Below are 21340 nucleotides of genomic sequence, written 5' to 3' on the forward strand. Positions count from 1 at the left end.
ATTCAGAGTAGTGCTGGAGCGGGGAGTGGAAGGAGAAGACGAGGGAAGGGGGTGGGGGACAAACAAGCTGCTATCAAAAGAGTCAAGAGAAATGATAGAGTAAGTGCTAATCAACAGTAATAGGGAGGGGAGGTGGATGAGAAGACAGGCGGCTACAATTACTATGCCTGACGGCAATTGAGGTAGTGCCAGAATTAAACAAGGAGAGGTGAGAGGAGGGGAGGAGGAGGAGAGACAGGTGGCTACAATAACATTTTCACGAAACATCTACTAGAATATGCCTCCTTGCATATAACACATAACAGGCGTATGCACATTCACCCCCCGACACCCCCGAAGGAGAATCTTGGCGCTAATAACATATGTTTATTGTTACCCAACATAAAAATGGTACTCATTTTATAGACCTCGGAAGGATAAAGGTCTGAGTGGACCTGCCAGGATTTGAACCTGTGACCATGAGGTCAAACACAGGCCCCTGTAGTGGATGAATTAGTCCACTGAGCCCCAGACCCAGTACTTGGCGTCCTTTAAACCAAGAGCTGCTGAAAGTTGGAGAAACATGCAGAAAGCCAAAGTACATTTTGACAAAAAGACATTCACCATTCCCGGCACAAGTCATGGAAGGAGCACTCGAGTGCTGGAGCGACCACAGTGCATGGATGGTGGGGTGCTGGGAGGAGCGATGACAGCCACTGAAAGGCTCCTCCATGGGAAGCTCACAACACATGCAAACCACACTTGGTGAACAAGGTGGCCGTCGTCGAGTTAGGTGGTTACATGGACTGCCGGCGCACACCCAAGTATCCCCCACTTGCAAGACCTAGGAAGAGTCGTGCCATGGACGCTTACCGGCCATACACATTCTACAGCAATGTGTGTGGAGGTCTAACTTTCTGCAGCATTGACAGAAATAGTGAAGTACACCTGTTGAGAAAGTGAAAATGCAGCTTTTACTTAAATTGGTTTGATCTGGACTAAGTGGAGGAGTTACAAGATATAAATACTCAACTACCACAACTAGGAAATCTACGTATTCTTAGGTCAAAACAAAAACCAGGCATGCAGAGCGGCACCCGCGAGCAGAACTCGTAATGTGGCGGTACAGGAGGGGACAAAACACGCGGTTACATTACTATGCCTCACAACTAGGAGATCTACGCATTCTTAGGTCAAAACAGAACCCTTCTGATGCCCGACTGGCAGATTTCAGACAACCCAAAGCTACACAAGTGTGTAGGTAGATAAGTCCCATTCAGAGTCAGTGCACGTTCAGAAAAACAGTAGAAGAGTGAAAAAAGCACATCTGTAACTGCCAGGCAAAGAAAAACACAACCCAACCCACTTAAAAACAGGGCAATCACAGATCTCTATTCTTGCATTATAATCACATGGAGGTCTCCCTATGAAGCGATTTTAAACGGGAACAGTTTTCCTTGTAGAAATAAACATCACTTTTCCTAACACGATAGAATATATATGTCTATATACACACACATTCCTGAGGCTCCAACAATGGGCGTGAGCCATCACTGAAAAGGTAGCGCCATATAGTAACATTAGGCTTGGCTAGTAAGAAGGCGTTTTTGCTGGTATTTGAACCTGTGACTTCAATTTGCACAGCTGTTAAAAGGAGAGTGATTAACTTGGAGATTGTGAAAAACGCCTGGTAAACTACCGGGACAATCATGTTTTTTGCAAAAAGCCATCGCACAAGGAGCACACATTGTGTTAGCAAACGCATAACAGTACAGGGCGAGCGTGGCAGGACAGCTCTCTGCGCTTCTCAGTGAAGGGAGGAATATTGAAAAGAATACCATTCAACGATTTCATCTGATTCATAGGACTTTATACTGAATGATCAATGCAGCGTTTCGGCGAAGTGGTTCTTTTCGAATGATTATATATGCATTGTGAAAAAGTATCGGGCAAGCAGGGGTAATACTGAAGACCATGAAGGTGGACAAGAAACTGGTGGGGTAAACACGGTGTGTCTCCTTAGGTCCCGCTTATTACTAAAACAGACTATCAGGTGGTGGGGCTGCTTTAATAAAAATGTCCCACTGACTTTAGCAGGCGAGGTTCACACCTTCTGCGTTACTACGCGACATTCTATGACGGACCGCGAGCCACTGGAAGGACCCAAGCTTCCTAAAAGGGCGATACCAACCGGGCGGCGTGGGAAGTGTCTGCTGTGCCACAAGTCCTCGACCGAGCGGATAGTTCAATAAAGCAAGCACCGCAGATAAAGCTATACAGCATTGTAAACACAGGCACGTTTGCACATCGCACGCAGTCCCCGCGGAGCTAGTCAGAGCGTGCTGCAGGGCATGCATACACTGCACCTCAACTGCCTGGGGGTGGGTCCAAAAGAAGATACATTATAACAAACAACCAGCGTCACTTAACGAGCCTACATTTCGGGGCATCGTTAAAAAGTTGAAGCGTCCTCTACGCAGCCAGTCACCAAGAGTGGCTTCATTAATCCGTAGAAAGAACCGGGAACCGGCAAAGCGAACGCCTGGGAAACAAGTTTAGACCAATGGCGAGGAATCGGGGAGGTAAACACTTACTTCAAATCCTGCTCGATTCGCCCTTCTTCCTCCAGAGTGGCACAAATGTGTCCCGAAACGGCTGGATTATGCAACGCTTTCCCAGCAAGTAAATTTCATGAAAGCCAGCCAAGGTCGTCGAGAGGTTCCAGTGAAAACGTGCAGCTTGCGTCAGAAGAAAAATATTACTTTCAGGTGTAAAAGCAAAAAAAAAAAAAGTGTCACATCACACCAATTAGGAAAAAAAACCACGCAATCTTTAATTTGTCGTCGGGAGAGCTGGGCAGGGGTTAATTATAGAACTGTGCTTTGCTGGGGCTTGCAGCATGCGCACGCTACACCCCGAGAGTCCCACTGGAAAAATTCCAAGTTAAAAGTAGTGTCCTTTGAAAAGTCCTGGACAATGAGCCGCTCGGGATTCCGGCTCCGCCTTTTGCCTCTCTATCCATTACTGGAATTCACCCCCCCCCCCCCCAAGGAAGCAACGGGCTCTCCGGGCTCACAGGACCGGCAACTCATGCAGAGTGACGGTCTCGCACAGGACCAACCTTTTATGGGCTGAACTGTGGAGGCTCGATGGCGGCCAATCTCCCATAAATAGCTCGTGAGACTCCGAAGGATCACATCAGCTGTTCAACAGCTCCAGCCCACTACCACTTGCACTACACTAACTTCACCAACACGATTCCCCGGCACACACTACCAAGCGCCTGGAGGTCGCGTTGAGGAACCGGTGTGGGGCCGCGGGGAAAGCGTCTGCTGGAGGGCGGGCTTAGCAGGTAGGCGTGGCCCCGAAGATTGCCGAAGACCAGGGCCAGCAATCTATCATGGAGAGCAGGATCTCATTCATCACGGGCAACGCGCGGCCTGAGAGAGGGCTGCAACTCCAACAGCGGTCCGTGTGACTGCTTCGGACGAATTGAACGTTCCCTTCGAAACAAAGTTACCTGCCTGCAGTTGATGCATAAACAAGTGCAGGGCCGATGTCGTGGCTTTCCCTTTCACGTGTGCGAGGCGGGTGGGAAGGAAAATAAAGATTGTGCAACCAGAATGTGAACCTGGGAGCACAGCGGCGCACGCACAAGTGATCAAAGAGAGCCACACTTTTTTGTTGAAATGGATCGCATTCTCAAATGTCCCCAGGGTGCAACGGCAGTTTGTACAGAACGTATTGAACTGTAGCCGCGTATCCAGTTTGAAATTAAACGAAAAACGTGCATGTAGGGAGTTTCAATTAAATAAAGAAAACCACAACACCTTTTACTGTAAAGTATGTGTGTGACATAGGCGTCCCTATCGGGTGGCACAGAAGTCAATTGTCCATCCTAATTTCTGCTTTGCCCGCCTAGTTGATCTCGCCTCCTCTTGAAAAGAACACTTTGAAGGAGTCTTACAGGTGCTCCTTCAACCAGCAAACAATCACGCGTTGACAATCCTTTTGTTTACTCAGCCTGTTCCCACATGCTGGGCGCAGGATTGCTTTCCAAATGCCCATTTTACAATGTGATACAAAACAACAACATACATATTTCCAAAGTGAAACATGCTTCTTAAACCCGCCAGTTTTATTTAAACTGTGTTTCATTTTTTCGGGATACCCCTACATATACCCTGTACTTTTTATAGTGTCTCTTTTTGTGCCCCTACTTTTTAAAAAATGTTTTACATTTTTTTTGTAACTTCTTTTTATTGAAAAAATGTTTTTGGCACATATAACATTATTCAACAATATGGGGAATTTGTGCCCCTACTTTGAGCTGTATCCTGGGGTATACTTTGAAAGATGTTCCTGCTTGTCAAACTTCTACATAGAAAATACGCCTCTGTATTGTGCTGACAGCAGTTATTGGGAAACTGATCAGTGCGTTCATGGTTGCCAACTTCTGATTTTAACTGTAGGGGCAGGCATTCTGCTTCGAATATGAGCAAGAGTCCAACCCAACCCATCCCCTGGCTGAGCAGTGCATTTCACAGCACCTATTTTTCTTATAAGGAATTGCAGAAAGCCATACGATTTATATCCAGCTTTAAGCATATAATGTTTCAGCAACAATCACTCAACATGCTGAGCTACTTTGGCAATGTTCTACTTTAGGATGTGTCCCTCAACCTTCAAAGAATTCAACAATAGATATGGATCCATGATTGTACTCAAAATCACCCCATTACCCACAGTGTTGTTCACTAAATGACTACATGACTTTAAAGCCAATAGTGTTTCATCTCCAGCCACAAAGATACTGCACACACTCTCCTATAGGATGTATAGTCAGAAACCGAAAACTAAACATTTCTGCGGGGGCAAAGTGAGGTACCTGCCACCTTTGCTAAAGAACTAAGGGGGGCGTTGCCCCTGTTTCCCCTGCACTCTGCACTATGAATGATATCTCTTCTCTTAAACTGACTGTTTTTGACTGCATAGTACTTGCAGATGATTTGGGAGTGATTTCTAATTACTATATATTATTTGAAGATGAGCCAAGAGGGATGTCCATTTTAGTAAAAAGCCTGTGGTTTCTTGCTGAGTGCATGCTATTAGGTGGTTGAACTAAGAGCAATGTCTTCTCATTACAGCTGGCTTGTTGGCACATCATGCATGACAACAAGATGCATGCCTTCGTCAAACTATGACTAACAGAGGTGACCCTCTCTTGTATAAAACAGTGGGAAGATTAAACATCGCTCAAATTAGCGCTTGTCAGGTGTGCGATGCTAAACTTGTTCTTATCATCTCATGGCAATCTGGTACTCTGGATATAACCCTGGCTTTGTAGTCTGAAACTAAAAGTAAAATTGCTGTTTAAGAATACCGAATGAAGTGTGCTGAAAGCAAGGACTTGAACAGCTAAGCCCTTAAGGGCACAACTCAAGAGCTTTCTTTCTCCATAATATTATATATTGTGCAAAAAAGTAGCAGTAGATTAGTCCTGCACCCTCATAGCCAATCCTCCAGACTCGAAAAAAGGTGTCTCAGTGACATGTAGTTATGTGGTCACTCTAGTTGACCACCCTCTCCTGCCCCCGCTGACAGTCCTGCAGCCACTTCAAACCTCACAAAACTTCACCTCCTCAGAGACTCTCACTTATATCCATGACACCGTCCGAGCCATCACAGCTTCCCTCTTCCTCCCAGCGCTGAGCCTCCAACTCTCAAACCAGAGGGGCACTCTGGCGCACCCAGAACCCACAACCTCCGAGCGATGACCTTCCAACTCCCAGACCAGAGGAGCATACTGGCGGGCCCAGAAACAACTAACCCCTGCCCCGCTCGCTGCATCCCTGGCCCATTCTCCCTCTCCCCTCCCCCTTCCCCAGGCAGTAGGCCTCCCCCTCACAAAGCATCCCACCAACCTCTGCCCAACTCTCAGTCCAGAGGAGATTTTCACACCTAGAAACACTTGTGTACAGGCACGTTGTACATGATTTATCATATCATATCTCTGGCACTAACAAAATACGGCCCCTATGCCAGCTCAACCCTTGCACCTTCCTTCAGAAACTCATCCTACACCTCTTGCGCCACCCCCTGTTCCCAGCCCCCTCAGCTACAAATGCAGAGTCCACAAGACTCCACCCTCAGCTCCCCTCTCACACAAGGGGTGGCACACCTCAACCCATCCACCACCCTTGTCCTCCAGCACCCGCCAAACAGACACCCTCCAACACACACACTCTCGATCTGTCCCACACTCTCGACACAGCCACCCCAGAGGAATCACAGGGGCTCTGTGAAAGCCTACGCCCTACCTCTTCCCTGTGCTACCTCCACCTCCCTCGCCCCAACCACACCCACCTCGGCAGGCATTGCTCCCCGACCCATCACCATCTCCACCTCACTGATTAACCCCAAATGGCCTCACCCGGCAAGTCCCTTCACTGAGTGTGGCGCGCCTTTGCACTTTCCCGAACCATTGCACCTAACCCCTTTCCCACAGACCCCCCACCCTTGCACACTCTCTCAGCACCCAACAAAACTCAAAAGTAGACGACGAAGCTCGCCCTATACTGTGTATGCCTCACCTGCTCTACACCTCTCGACCCACCTTCGCTCTCCGACCACCACTACGACGTCCCCCCCAATTCCACTGCCCCCTCATAGACACCTCCTCCCCCTTCCCACCCTCCCTTTCCCAGCCCCTGCACACAACACCTAGCAAGACACTTCTGTACCACCCACCATCTCTCACCACCATGCATCTTCCCTCTGAGCCTTTTCCCACAACCCAAAACCCCTTTCCCACGCCACTACTAAGTCGAAGACCTGCAACCGCCCTACATCTCTTCCCAGTCCCTAGCCATCCACGGCACGCTACACACCCACTACAGCATCCTCCCACCCGACCACATCCATCAGTTCTATTACACTACCCTAACCAACCAACCATCCCCCACCACAAACACCCACCCTCCGATGACCCTGAGCATCCCAGCCCGGCCAGCCCCATACACCCGGGTAAACACTACCACCTCTACCTCTGACAAAGTCACCTGCTTCCTCCTCAATGCCCGAGCCGTAGCCAAGAACAAACACAACATCTTTGATCTCCTAACGTCTGAGAACCCCGACCGTATCTTCATCACCGAAACCTGGTTCTCAGACAACCTCTAGCCTATCGCTCACAAAGATTTCTCACCTGACTACACACTCATCACCCACAACAGACCTTCAAGAGGAGGCAGATTAGCCATCCTGCACAAACCTCATATCTCTATCACCTCCACTGAAACAATGCCCTGCACAGCTCACTGCGAATCCCTCCTAGTCAAGCTCTCCGTCGTACTTACTCTTTTACATGTTAAGGATTTCAATCAGGCAATACAACCGGGTCCCGCCTAGCATGTAAAGCACAGGTGAAATACCTATTCATTATGTCTACAGGTTCAATATTTTGAGTGATATAGCACACATATCACACCCTTCTCAAAATACCCCCCCCCCCAGGTCACAGTGGACCAGGAATCAGGCTAGTTGGTAAAGGTAAATATTTATTTATTTATTCAAAATTCAAATCAACACAAATTTTAATATATATATACATTGGGTAGCAATCACCAATGTGGTGACAAAACAATTCAGAAAGTAAGTAAAGCAATTGAATTCACTTATAGTAATACAGAATAGAAAACACAGGAAAAAGAACAGTTTTGGTTTGTGAAAATATAGCGCTTAGGTTAAAGTTTCCCCCTGCAAAGTTCTCAATTCACAAATGAGCAATTCTACACAAATGTAAGTAATCCACAGGTTTTCAGGAATAAAAACAGAGTACAGTGTTTGAATATAATCTTCCCTCCCCAAACAAGAGAGAAAAGCATTTTTGGGAAATTTACACTTTTTAAAATGACAGTTGAAAAGGGCTTTGTGAAACATGGAAAAGTGTGCAAAAATTCTTAAATTGATAGAAATTCCTATGAGAGCAATACTAAACAGGTTCTAACCAACATGAGCTACGATATGAGCAACAGAATACACTTCAAATCAGAATGGAAGTTAAGAAACAGTTTGAATGGGATAAGACACGTGTAAAACTTTTGCAAAATGCAAATTTGCGCCTAAATTTCACTATGCAATTTTTAACAAACACAGGTCAAATCTACTGTTCTGCAATGCGGTTTTTGATTGTGAATGTAGCTAAAGGTCTTAGGTTTAACTGAGAGTTGAAATTAAGTCTCTAGCTATACTATTGACAAAGTTATGTAAATTTTAATGGGAGGCGTATTTTGAGAAAAATAGAACAGAGAAAAACAGAAATTCAGTTTTAAAAAATGACAAATTGGTTTTATTTAAACTATATTAATGACTAAGAAAAAGAGAATGCCACCCGCCAATCTCCACAGTTGCGCACGGCCACTTGTAACTCTTCACGTGACAGATACTGCGTTTTCTTTATGGGATTTACTTTGGGATTGTAAACAGGATTGCAAGAATGGTTCTGACAAGGTTAAAGGTTCTTAAGTTAAAGATGGGATAGGTTGAGATGGGGATAGGACAAGGCAAATATACTATAGGTTACTATGATTCCTGTTGATACTTACAGTTCACTGTACATTAAGATTGGGCCATCAGGGTTCTGGTCATCACGGGATGGGTCTGAAGGCAGGAGGGCACTACTGGAAGGATGGTCAGCTGAGCGGTTCTGGTCAATTGGACTGCCACCTCAATTTGGATAGTATTGGATTGGCCCTTCTAGTCATTGGACACTGTAGTTTAGTGGGAGGGCGAGTTCTTTAGGCAAGCCTTAATGGTAGCAAGCCAGACTGGATCAGAATTATTCTTTCCTGAAGTTTGGGATGGTTCAAGATTTGGGCCTAGCTGAAGAAGAGTTCAGCAATTGCTGGGCCTTGGTTTTGCAAAGTATTCTGTATCAGGACAAGATGAAAAGTTCTGGGACAGGATGAAGAAGACAGGAACAAAGCGCTGCATGGAAATCAGGATGAAGTCAGGAATCAGTCTGTGTGTGTGTGGTGAAGTTCCTATATTTATCATGCCAAGTGACATCACAAAGTTTATGGTACGGGCAGAATTTCAAACCACACCCCCACGGCTGTGATAGGTCAAAGGCACTTGCCTTTTTCTGGTTGGAAGCCAGAAAGAGCTATCATATTTTATGATGTGACTTAGGAACTCCCACATTGATTTTAACCACAATTTAAATTTCCCACAAATACACATTTATATAATATGCCCTCTAATAAAATCGGACACATGCATTACATATTTGATGGGTTATCTTTACATTCAGTTCCTATCTCAGTGAGAGCTGTCTTTGTCGTTCTGTGGAATCTTGTCAATTTTAATCATAACAGTTCGGTCTAACAATTCCTAATTCAGTACATATCTGCGCAATCACCACTAGAACACGGGTATACAATATTAGACTTGCAGCATTAATAGATTTGGCGCAATCAGTGTTTTGGTGTATCTTTGGTTCCTTATACAGTACAGGGTTCACTCACGTCTTCAAAGAAAGGGCATCAAATTAGATTTACAACAACCAGCTTTTAGATTGATCCTCCTTCTTGTGGCAAAGTTAAAAGTCTCTAAAGATTAATTGCGAATAGGCATTTAAACAACAAAAGTTCTTGCCAGTTTATTTTTACTTTAATTCAATTGGCAACAGCTGTCAAATTCCTTTGATCAGGGTGGGGTCCTCTGCCCTTGAGAGGGAGGACGTTTGCTGCCCCTTCCCTGTGGGGTGAGTGTTCAGCCTGCCATTGTCCTTGGCTGGGCCCCAGACGAAAGTCTGATGAGTTCTTTGTTGTAAATATGCAAGAACCTCCAGCATCAATTAAGCCTTCCTGCTAGCAGTAGAGTGTCAACCTGAAGTGTCATCTTTCCTGGGCTGAGAACTGTCAGGCAGAATTGTAATTACTCAAGACTGTGTTTTAACTTGATGTTACCTACATCTTCATTAAAACAGAGAAAATGAACACAGTTTTGTAAGGGATTTTGCCATTTAAAGAATTAGGCCTTTCACAAAAATATACTTTTAAACCAGGCGATTTTGCAATGTCTTCAGGGAAAAAAGCACATTTAAACTGAGTCTTTTACATCAGATTTTCCTCTGCAGCACCAGTTCTTTCCTGAAGTGCTGGGATTTGTTTTTCAGTTTGGAGATATGTATCCAGCCTATTGTTTGTAGTCTCTGCCTGCACAGTCAAAATTGATACATGTTGCCATTTATAGCCACATTTCTCCCGTGGAAATGGAACCAAATGTTATTGAGCTGGTTTTTCATAAGATACATTTCTTAGCTGCTGTCAGTCAATGCGGCCCTGCTTCTCTGGCCACACTGGATGATCTGTAATTCTTTTACTTTCAATGATTCATTGAAAAATGAAGCCTTGTTGATCCATGTTGTGACAGCATCCACTGGGATGCTCCTGCAGTGAAATTTCTGTCTTTACCCCAACTTTGACTGTGTGTGGCAGGGTGTGCAGCCTTTGTGGTTGTGACCCAATGCAGTTTTGCAGCTTTTTGTAAATCATTTGTAAATTGAGGCAGTAGGGCACTTTTGGATGGGTTAACATATCCCACGCACACAGGGTCCTACTCGTCAACAGGCCCCCAGGCTATGACAGTCACTTTGCCAACAGCCTATGCGACTCACTAGCAACCATTCTAGTAACCCACCCCACACTCACCTTACCTGGAGATTTTAATATCTGGTTCTACCTCCCCAACAACTCCATGACTCTACCACTGGTCGACAGCCTTGAGGCACTCAACCTCACACAGCATATCAGAGGACCAACTCATGCTGCTGCCACACACTCAATGCCATTTTCAGCTCTTCCCACCTCATCACCACGCCCACCCCCAAACTGCTCATCTGGACAGACCACTCTGCTGTACCTTTCTACATCCTTACAACTCTGCCACCCCCTAAACCATCCGCTTCCTCCTCTTCTCAGTTGAACTGCTGGAGCAAGGTCAATGTACTACCAGACCTGGCTGATGAACTACTAAATACCTCATAGTCATTCCCGACCACAGTGGGACCCTTACCCATTGAGCTTTCCAACTCCTGGCTAAATGACTCCTCATTCGCCTAACCCCCTCCAAGTCCGCTACTTTCTGTGTAGGACCTACGCCTAAATGATTAACCCTTCTCCGGAAGACTCTAAATCCCACTACCGCTACCTTGAGCACAAATGGCAAGCTTCCAGAACCCCACAAAACAAATCAGTACTCGCCTACCACCACAGAAACTACAAACTAGACATCCGAAAGGCCAAAAAAGCATATTACAACACTAGGATCCTGAACTGCCAAAGCGTCATCAAAGAGCTCCACAGGATCATGACTGAATTCCTGAACCTGCCCTGCACCGCAGCCCTGACTGCCCCATTACAAACGCTCTGCAATTCCCTGTCTGAATACTTCCACAAAACTGCCCTAGACAGGGCGGCCACCATCAGTGCTAAACTAAACTCGACCTCTTGCCTACCTGCCCTACTCCCTCTCTACTCTACCAGACCCACCGTCCTTCCAACCCGAGATCCCTTCCTTCGGCACCTTCAACCCTATCTCGAGCGAGGAGTGCATGAAACTACTATCTGCCAGTCGATCCTCTGACTCACCCCTGGACCCTTGTTCCGCCTCTCTCCTCAAAGAAATCTTCACCTCCACCTGCCCAGGAGAACTGGCGAGGTCGATTCGCAATGACTCGCTCATCTCCGGCAAGTTCCCAGACTCCTTCAAAACTGTACATGTCAAACCTTTGCTTAAGAAACCATCCCTAAACCCTCTATTACCAATCAACTACAGGCCAATCTCCAATATAACAATCTCCTTGACACCGCACAATCAGGGTTCCATCCACGCCATGGAACAGAAACCATGCTGATCTCTATCTGGGATGACTTCAAAGTATTTGTATTTTTATTTTATTATTTATATAGTGTTTTACGCCAAAGCGCTTTACAGCATAACAAACAGAAACATCAAACATGGAACTTAGAACATAGAAGCAACAAAATATACATGATTCAAACCAGAAAAACAGCATGTGGAACAATTTGCATTTGGGGAGGAAGAGAATAGAGGTATGGGATGGAGGAAAGGGAAAAGGGAGTAGGTAGAGTAGAAGGGAGGGTGGAGATCATAGGGGAGACAGGGAGAGATAAAGGCACAGGAAGATGGAGTGGGAAGGAGAAAGAAGAGGAGGAAGGGCAGAGAAGTCAGGGAGGGCGGTGACGAAGGAAGGATTTTAAGGAGGAACGGAAGGAGGAGTAGGTGGACATGGAGCGGATAGAGAAAGGGAGGGAGTTCCAATGTAGGGGGGCAAGGAGCTGGAAGGAGCGGAAACGAGAAGAGGCACAAGGAAGTGGGGGAACAGAGAGTAAAAAGAGGTCAGCACAGCATAGGGAGTGAGAGGGGGCATACAAGAAGAGAAGAGAGGAGAGGTAAGGAGGGGCAAGGTCATGAATAGATTTATAAATGATACAAAGGGAGTGGAATTTAAGCTGGGAGTGGAAGGGAAGCCAGCCTAGGTTGGAAAGTGAATTGGAGATGGAATCATGGGGAGAGAGAAGACAGAGGGTACGGATGGCAAAGTGGTAAAGGGATTTAAGGGGGGTGAGATGGGAAGAGGGGAGACCGAAAAAGAGAGAAGAACAGTAGAAGAGGCGAGAAAAGGTGAGGGAAGAGATTTAGAGTTTGGTAGCATGGAAAGTGAGAGAGGAACGGACTTTACAGATATTAAAGAGGATAATTGTGACAAGAGCGAGTAGTAATGGAGATGTGGTAAGTGAAGGAAAGGGAAGAGTCAGAGGAGATTCCAAGATTCCGGGCATGAGCAGAAATAGGAAGATCGGCTGGGGGAAATCAATGGAAGGGGGGGAGGAGGAAGTGTGTTGGAAGGGAAGAAAATAATTACAGTTTTGTCCGTATTGAGAGAGAGAAAATGCGATGACATCCAGTTTTTAATGGCAGTGAGACAGGAGGAGAGTTTAAGATGTAAGTCAGGGGTGAAGGAAGAGAAGGAGAGGAACAGTTGAGTGTCATCAGCATAGAAATGGTGAGAGATCCCAAAAGAGGAGATGAGATGAGCGAGAAGTGAAGTATAGAGAGAGACTAAGAAGGGTCCAAGGACGGAACCTTGGGGAACGCCAAAGTTCAGAGGGAAGGTGGAGGAGGTTTGATCGCCCCAAGAGACGACGAATGAGCGGTTGGAGAGGTAAGAAGAGAGCCAGTTAAGAACTGAGTCTTTGAAGCCAAAGGAGGAAAGAGTATTGAGAAGTAAGGGGTGATCGACAGTATCAAAAGCAGCAGAGAGGTCAAGGAGGACGAGGATTGAGGATTGCTTAGCGTAGCGAGAGGTAAGGAGAGAGTTCAGGACATAGGTGAGGGCAGATTCAGTGGAGTGTTTGGGGCGGAAGCCAGATTGAGAGGGGGGGAGGAGAGAGAGGTTAGAGATAAAGGTCGAAAGTTGAGAATAGGCAAGGCGTTCGAGTAGTTTAGAGAGGAAAGGTAAAAGTGAGATAGGGCAAGAGTTAGACGCAAGAAGGGGATTGACAGAAGGCTTCTTAAGGATGGGGATAATAGTGGCATGCTTGAAGGCAGTAGGGAAGGTGGCCGTAGAAAGACAAGTATTGAAGAAGGAGGTAAGATAGGGGATAAGTAAAGGGTAAACCTTGGGAAAAAAGTGACAGCAGACTCAGAGGGATGCGCAGCTCTTATTCTTCTTGACCTCTCGGCAGCGTTTGACACCATCAACCACACAATCCTCTTTGACAGACTGAGTTCCTTAAGAATACGTGACTCGGCTCTCTCCTGGATCGCCTCATTCCTCTCCAACAGATAGCAAATAACCCATCTCCCCCTTTCCTCTCTACCACACGCCCAGTAAACACTGAAGTACTCCATGTCACCTGACTCTCTCCGCTTCCCTTCCTCCTTCAGAAGTTGATAGATTGAGTACCTTCAAGACCCTCCTTCTCTTTTCTATCAACCAACCTGTGAAACTCAGTGCCCAGGAGACTCTGCACAGATGACGAGTGCCTCATCTTCAGAACATCTCTCAAAACCTGGCTATTAACTAGATCGCAACAGACACAGTAGTATGATACCCTCTACAGGCTGGATTAGGCAGAATTTTCAACCTCTATCCATCCATAGGTTGACACTGTAAGACCTGCTAGAACTAAGACGATAACCAGCATAGTCCATCAACTCTCAAGGAATTGACCACTCAGATTTTAACAACATGGCAGTCATCACAAATCTGGACACAAAGACTGATTAGAGCATCACCCTCACAATCAAGATGAACCAGAGACTAACCCATTCGGGTTAGCCTCACTGACATGTGCACAACACCTAACTAAAGAACATCTAGGAGATTGGAACCCGGGTCAGTCTCCCCAACGTTTTTCCCTTTGGACAACCCCACAATCATCATAAGATAGAAACCAGAACAGTAACAGCAACTCTTCAAGATGCATAAAAACCCAGCTTGAACTCTAACAATTCAGTATAACCTTAACATTCTAATAGGACTCCCAAGGAGCCCCAGAAAACAATTCACTTTCTCAACCGTTTAATCTACTATCACCTTCAAACGACAACCCTGCAATGCCAACTCAACCAAAGGAGCTTTGGGAAACAGCTAAAAGCTCATTGCATGGCCTGCTACATCTTTATCTCATCATATAATGTGCTCCGCCAGGGACTCTAGCAGTGTCCTAGGGCTGTCATCTAATAGATCTCGAGTTTTCCCTTCTAGATAGAACACATACCAAAGTTTCAGTGCCACAAACCGCACAGAGCCACACTTGCACTCAGGACTCTGGTACTTCCGACCCGCACTCATCAATATAACATATTTAGTACCTGCCCTCCCTTATTACCACCCACTCTTTTGTTTTTGGCAAAACAAACATGCTCTATACTAGACCAATTGACATTATAATACATTACCATTAATTTGGGTAATAATAGCACTTGTTAGAGACATTAAATGCAGGAGGTATCTGCCATAAACACTAGCTGCAAATGTGATATTATTGTTATAATTCAACTTGAAATAATGTGTTAGATGGAACATTGTTATGGATTATTTGTTTAAAACACTGAGGGCCTCATCACGAGTTGGCTGGTAACGCTGGCACTAGAAGCGCTGGTGTTATTAGCCCTACCGCCAAACCCACTGGCGCTATTAGCACCGGATCACGGGTTTGGCAGAACGGAAATTGGCCAATCTCCATTGGGCCCATTTGGGAATTCCCCATTGGGCTCAATGGGGAAATTTCGCACTTTTACCGCTGGCGGATTTCCCGCCGGCGATAAACGCGCCGAAAATTGGCAGATTTTCAGTGGATTTTCCACCTGCTCAGAGCTGGGGGGAAATCAGCCAAAGCCGTGATTTGGCAGACCCTTAAATGCGGCAGTAACAGCGCTACTGCCGCATTTAAGGGCTTCTGCCAAACTCGTGATGAGGCCCTGAGTGTGCCTTTTAAGCAAGACAGTCTAAATGTGATGTTGAAATTGTAACATGTAATTTTGGCTGGGGTGCCATTCGGGGTGCTGTGGGTGGGGCATTAAAGGTACCTGATGAGAGGGAAGAGCGAGGGGTGGGTGGGGGGTGATTGCAGATTGTTCATGTCTTCTGTTATGTAATGTTTCATTATTTTTCCCAAGCTAGAGCAACACATGATAATTGTGTTAAATGAAAAACACACAGTAAAGCACTTGCCTTTAAACATTTATTAGGGCATTTCTGCATTTGTAGGACATGCGTTAACCTTTCAGGGTGTATATTAACTTGATGCTAGACATGTCAACAACAGGTCTTAAACCTACTATGAACTTCCATAATGTCACATCTTTTAACCAACTCAGTAAAATATATGTTTACTTAAATCAGTTTGGCCTGTTGAGCCTTATTTGATGTACCACCCCCTCAGCCCCCTTTTTTTTATTTGGGGCCACTGGTTTACCACCCTAATATTGATTTCAGGAGACACCACTGGTGACATTGAAGATTGTTTCAGCCTTTGAGGAAGGGTCTGTCACCTTTTCCCATTGAAATAGGCCACCGCACCTTGGGAGGCGGGGGAGAAGTTGACCCCTGTGACTGGAAAAGAAAGTGTAATAGCTTTTTTGAAGGGGCATTTAAAGTTTCAGCAACCGTCGTTATTTTTCTTTGTTCTGCTGTGCAGAGGCTAAAACACCTGTCCCGTGGCAATCTGCAGCTACTCACCCCTTCATCATTTGCTTAATTGAGGTTTTTGCCACAGAATGAAGCAGCAAGGTGGGTCTGATGGTATTTATCAAGGAAGCATCAGTGTCCCAACCAAAAATTGACACTTAAAATGTGTATTTGCCACCAGGCAAACCTCTTTAAACAAATGTGTTAACTATCCACAAACATAGTTTACACACACGGTTTTTCCTGCTTTCAGATCTTTGGTGTAAAGATGAAGTTCAAGGTGGGACTCATGTTATGCAACCTCAATGCTAACACCAGGGAAATCACCCATTGGAGTTTAGATTATGAAACCTTTTCTTTACAATGACCAATCAGCCATATTGTGAGTAGAGTCGGTGGGTGGGTACAATCTATTAATATACACGGAGACACGTATAATGGATGCATAAACCTTCTTTGCTATCAGCAATTAGCAGCAAGGAAATAAACAGCACAAACAAGTTTTAAATGATTTTTCACACGAGAAAATTATCGTTTCCCAAACAAAAATGGAAGCCCCTTCTCAACAGCCAATGCGAAAATGGTACCATATGCATCTGTGTCTTGTCCTCTTCTAAAGCTGCACCATGCCATCAAACAGCTACGAACAAATCCAAAGCAGGAAAGCAAACCATCCAAAAAGCCATTGGAAGGGCTTTAAGGTGATCCTTCCTCGTTTAACACGGAAAGGGTCCTTCTCAACTCCATCAGGCAACTGCTGTAGAAAAGTAAAAATACAAGGATGGTTGGGAGCAACTGCTCGCCTAAGTGTCTTCATAGAATCTAAACTCCCACTCTCGATATTGAGGGGCACTTGCCAATGTAACTAGAATATAGGCTTTCCATTGTGAAAGTTCAAAGCCTTTGCAAAATATTTAATGCAACATGCAGAATGAGTTTGTGATGGATTGGCTTGAAAGTTGACACTCGACCTAGACCTGTCAGATGCTTTGGGAAAGTGTTCCAGATGATTTTGAAGCCATTGCCCCTTAGCGCAATGATCACAAAAAGAGGCACTATCTTTTCATACCTTCTGCACAACTCACCAAGCTGGAGTGGATAAGGAGACTGGGTATGGAGACTTGCGGAAGGAAATGAGCGGTTGAGATTGGGGTCGCACGAAAATATCATTTAAAAAAAGCAAATGGTTGAAATTATTGGATTTCGGCTGTACCAAAATTCCATACAGCATAAAAATGCCAAACATTTCAACCTTTCCGTTTTCATCATAGCGAACAAGGGAATCAGGCGTACCGTGGGTGTCCCCCGCACCCTTGTTCGCTATAATGGAATAAGATGTGGCAGGGGTGTCTTCTGCATTCAAAACAACAACGTTTTAAAAATAAATACAAGAAAAGGACCCTGCAGCGCCCGTTCCCATCTACGGAAGTGAAGGGAACGGGCGCTGCAGGGACTCGGCAGCACACAGCGAAGTGTGCCGCAAAAAGGTAAGTAGGGGAGAGCGGGTTCTACAAAGGCCATTTAGCTGTGGGGTGCTTATTTCGAATACGAACATTTATAATTCAACATTTTTGTCTTTGAAATGTTCGTATTTGAAATAATCACATACATCCGTTGAGAGGTAGTAAAAGGTCTCCTATTTGCAGTTTTAGTTCACAACAGCATAAGTAATCTGCTACAAAAAATGTCTAATTCGTCTGAGGTGAAAAAAGATACAAATATGAGGTAGACATACATTTTGGATATTGGATGAAGTACCCTCCACCAGACATTATAAGGATATTGCAACTCAGTGAGGAGTTTCCTGACCAAATAGAGAGACGAGGCTGATGGCCGAGTTCCTTTATAAGGTCACGGAAGTCAGAGGTTACTTGCAATATCTTTTTAATGTATGGGTGGGGGTATTTTATTCCCTATAATAAAGGCCACACATTGTCATTCCCTTTAATGCCCTGTCTCTTGCTTAATATAATCCAAGAGCGCTTCCATTTACTGATCCATATAATCAATAGAGAATCTGTTTGGATTTAAAAAAGCAAAAATGCAGCTTCTAATGTTTTGCAGAAAATAGTTCAAGCAGTTAATAAAATGTATCAAAACAAGTTTTCATTTTGTGCTTTAAAATAAGTAATAACATGCAGATTCTTGCTCACATGTGTTGAACTCCGGCAGTGCACACAATAAACATTCTTTCACAAACAGTTCCTTGTCGATTAATGGCTGTAAAGTGAAACAGAAAACTATTTAACAATCAAGACAGCTCTAATTAAGTGCTGCAGTGACAGCTGAAATTCTCTTTGCTGGCTCAAGTAACAGGCATTGTGACGTCACAACTGAAGTGCAATAACTGATTACAGAGCAGTTCTAAGGTCATTTTCGTATTACAGGTCAGTTGTGATGTCATAACTAGCCTGTAATAAGAACATTATTTCCAGTCTTTTATACAGATATTGCAAGCTGCCATGTATTATAAGGTTACACCATCCAGGGAAAACATTTTATTATCAACACATAAGGCCTTGACATCTGAACTATCAATTAGGCATCACATCACTGTTAGTGTAGCAAAACGCTGTTGTAGAGTAAGAAATTCCTTGTTTGGCAACGACTGAAACAAATTGAATGCAAGATTGACAACCCATAAACCATAATACAGAGATCTTTACACATCCAGGTCTCTCTTAAGGCTGAGTGCGTTTTGCAATAGGAAGTCTGGCCTGCTGATATTGCCTCATCTGATACCATTAACTGTTCTGTAGTCTTTCCCCCCTCTTTAAATAAGGACACCAGGAAATTAACTACCTCTACTGGAGTAATAGATATGGGCTCAATATGCCCTTTCATGTAATAGCGTAGCCATCTGGACAAATGCTGCAAAATAACCTGATTTAGTGGATTTGGTCTGAGTCCCTGATGGCCTGGAAATAATCTTCTGAAAGGCCTTGGGAAGAACAGGAAACTCTGAATCATTTGAAGCCAGGAGGGTGAGCTATGACTGAAGTACTAGGCAGCAGAAATGACCTCAGAGTGTCTGTGAGTTGAATAGAGGGGAGAATCTACTGATAGTTCCAGAAAGGCCAGAACCCAAATACGATAGTCAAAATGGTGTCATCAGAATGAGGCTCGTTTTCTGCCTGCAAACCTTAACTAGAACTCTCGCCATCATGGAGGGTGTGGCTTGGGCATATCCTGTTATCTGGTCCATTCCTGTAGGAAGGCATCTGTTGTCTGCACCACTGGATCTGGTTGGCAATTGTATGGAACTGGATAGTTGAGGTGAGAGGTGAACAGGTGGCCTATTAGGGTCGAGAAAGGGACTGGGTGAGAGCAAAGACTGTGCAGTCTTATCAAAGTGCTTATATCTTGGAGGTATCTGGAGTTCCAGTCAGCGACACTGTTGGACAACCCAGGAGCTAGTCGACCTGAAGAGTCATATTTCCCTCGAGGGGGAAGTGACAAATAGATCTCTCAATACATCACAATTTGCTGAAAAGCTTTCCACAAATTGTGCATAAAATTCCATCAAACCCAGGAATGACCTCAACTCATCCTTGCTTGACTGTGAGTTGATCTTCAAAATGGCATCTCCGGGCACATTTCCAACCCCTTCCTAGTCAGTCTGTGATCTGAAAATGATACCTGATGAACTTTACAATGACATTTTTCTTTTTCTACTTTCAATCCCGCCACCTCCACCCTTCTCAGCACTTCATACCTGTTCTCATCATGTTCCAACTCAAAGTTTGGTCCCACCAAAATGTCATCCTGGAAGCATCTTACCCAGGGACATCACCTAACAAGTCTTCCATAATCTTCTGAAAAACAGCAGACGCTTACGCCTACTCGAAAGGCAACATTTTAAACTGGTATGCCCCCATAGGCATAAAAAAAAGCTGTCAACGCTCTGGTGCAAATCCACCTGGTTGTAGGGCGACGATAGGTCAAAAGTGCTATACCGCTGTGCCTCCTCCATGGTTGTTAACATCTCATTCACTCTGGGCAAAGGCTGTCTATTGACCAAGATTTTAGGGTACAAATCCCTCTAATCAACACATAACCTGATCCGGCCATCTCAACGCTGTGTCACGGCAATAGGAGATAACCATTCACCACACTCAATGGATTCTGTTACACCCTGCTTACTCAAGCCTCGCAACTCCATCCTCACTTTTTCTCTCACCCCCAATGGCAGATTCCTAATCTTATGCAGACACGGCACAGCATTCTCTACCAAATGGATCTTGTGACAATGCCCACTTAATCTACCAATCCCTTTGTGGAATACATTACTGAATTTTATTCCAACGTCCTCCATGAATCTCTCTGACTTATCCTTCCCGACCATCCTCACTTGAAATTATTTTCCCAGATCTAACTCCAAACCATATTTACCCTGGTGCTTCCATCCCAGCACACAATTGCCCTTTGCCGCTACATACACTTTGGCATGAATATGTTTGTTACCATAAGAAATGTTACTCCAAAGAAAACCTGGGATGTCAGTCCTACCACCCCATATGCTTTAGGCTGAATGTCAGACATGTGCAACGTGTGGCTCTTATCACCCCAGATTTCCTTATACTTCTCCATCAAAATAGTGGTGTAAGGTGACCCTGAATCTGCTAATGTGTTAACCGCACAACCTGCCACCAAAATGTTCACCTCAGAGGGAACATATTCGCCCTCTACATCTTCACCCCCTTTATCCACAATGTGGACAATTCCATTGGAACTCTTTGGTTTCTCCTCTACCACACACTTAACACTTGTCCCAGCAGCCAACTCTATTTTGTTCAACTTACACAATCTGGTGAAATGCCCCCTTCTTCTGCACGTCCTGCACTTCACTATCATTGCAGGACACTCCTTAGGATTCATTGCATGCTTCTCGAAAGCACATCTCTGAGATTACCCCTTAAGCAAAACGTGTTTGGGTACTTAAGTGCTTCCCCCAAGCCATGTTGTACCTTTTTACCAAACACACTTTTGACTCCTCCCCGACTGTCTCTTTATCACCCCCATTATCTTTCACCACCTGCAGACTCTCTTTGCCATTTTTTGCATTCACTTCATCCGAGCACTTGCTTTTCAACTCCATACCCTTAGCAATGGTCAATGCATCTGTAAAGGAGGATT

General features: G+C 44.9%; 1 protein-coding gene across 1 annotated transcript in view; it reads right to left on the bottom strand.

The window, feature by feature from the left end:
- SVIL (supervillin) overlaps window positions 1–3329 on the bottom strand; it is a 950451-nt gene extending 947122 nt beyond the window's left edge. The window contains exon 1 of the mRNA XM_069648084.1: window positions 2574–3329. The gene's annotated coding sequence lies outside the window, so the exon portion shown is untranslated. The remainder of the gene's footprint in view (window positions 1–2573) is intronic.
- Between the last annotated feature and the right edge of the window lie 18011 nt (window positions 3330–21340).

The sequence above is a fragment of the Ambystoma mexicanum genome, chromosome 2q, assembly GCF_040938575.1.
Source record: "Ambystoma mexicanum isolate Mex_15411 chromosome 2q, UKY_AmexF1_1, whole genome shotgun sequence".
Taxonomy (NCBI): domain Eukaryota; kingdom Metazoa; phylum Chordata; class Amphibia; order Caudata; family Ambystomatidae; genus Ambystoma; species Ambystoma mexicanum.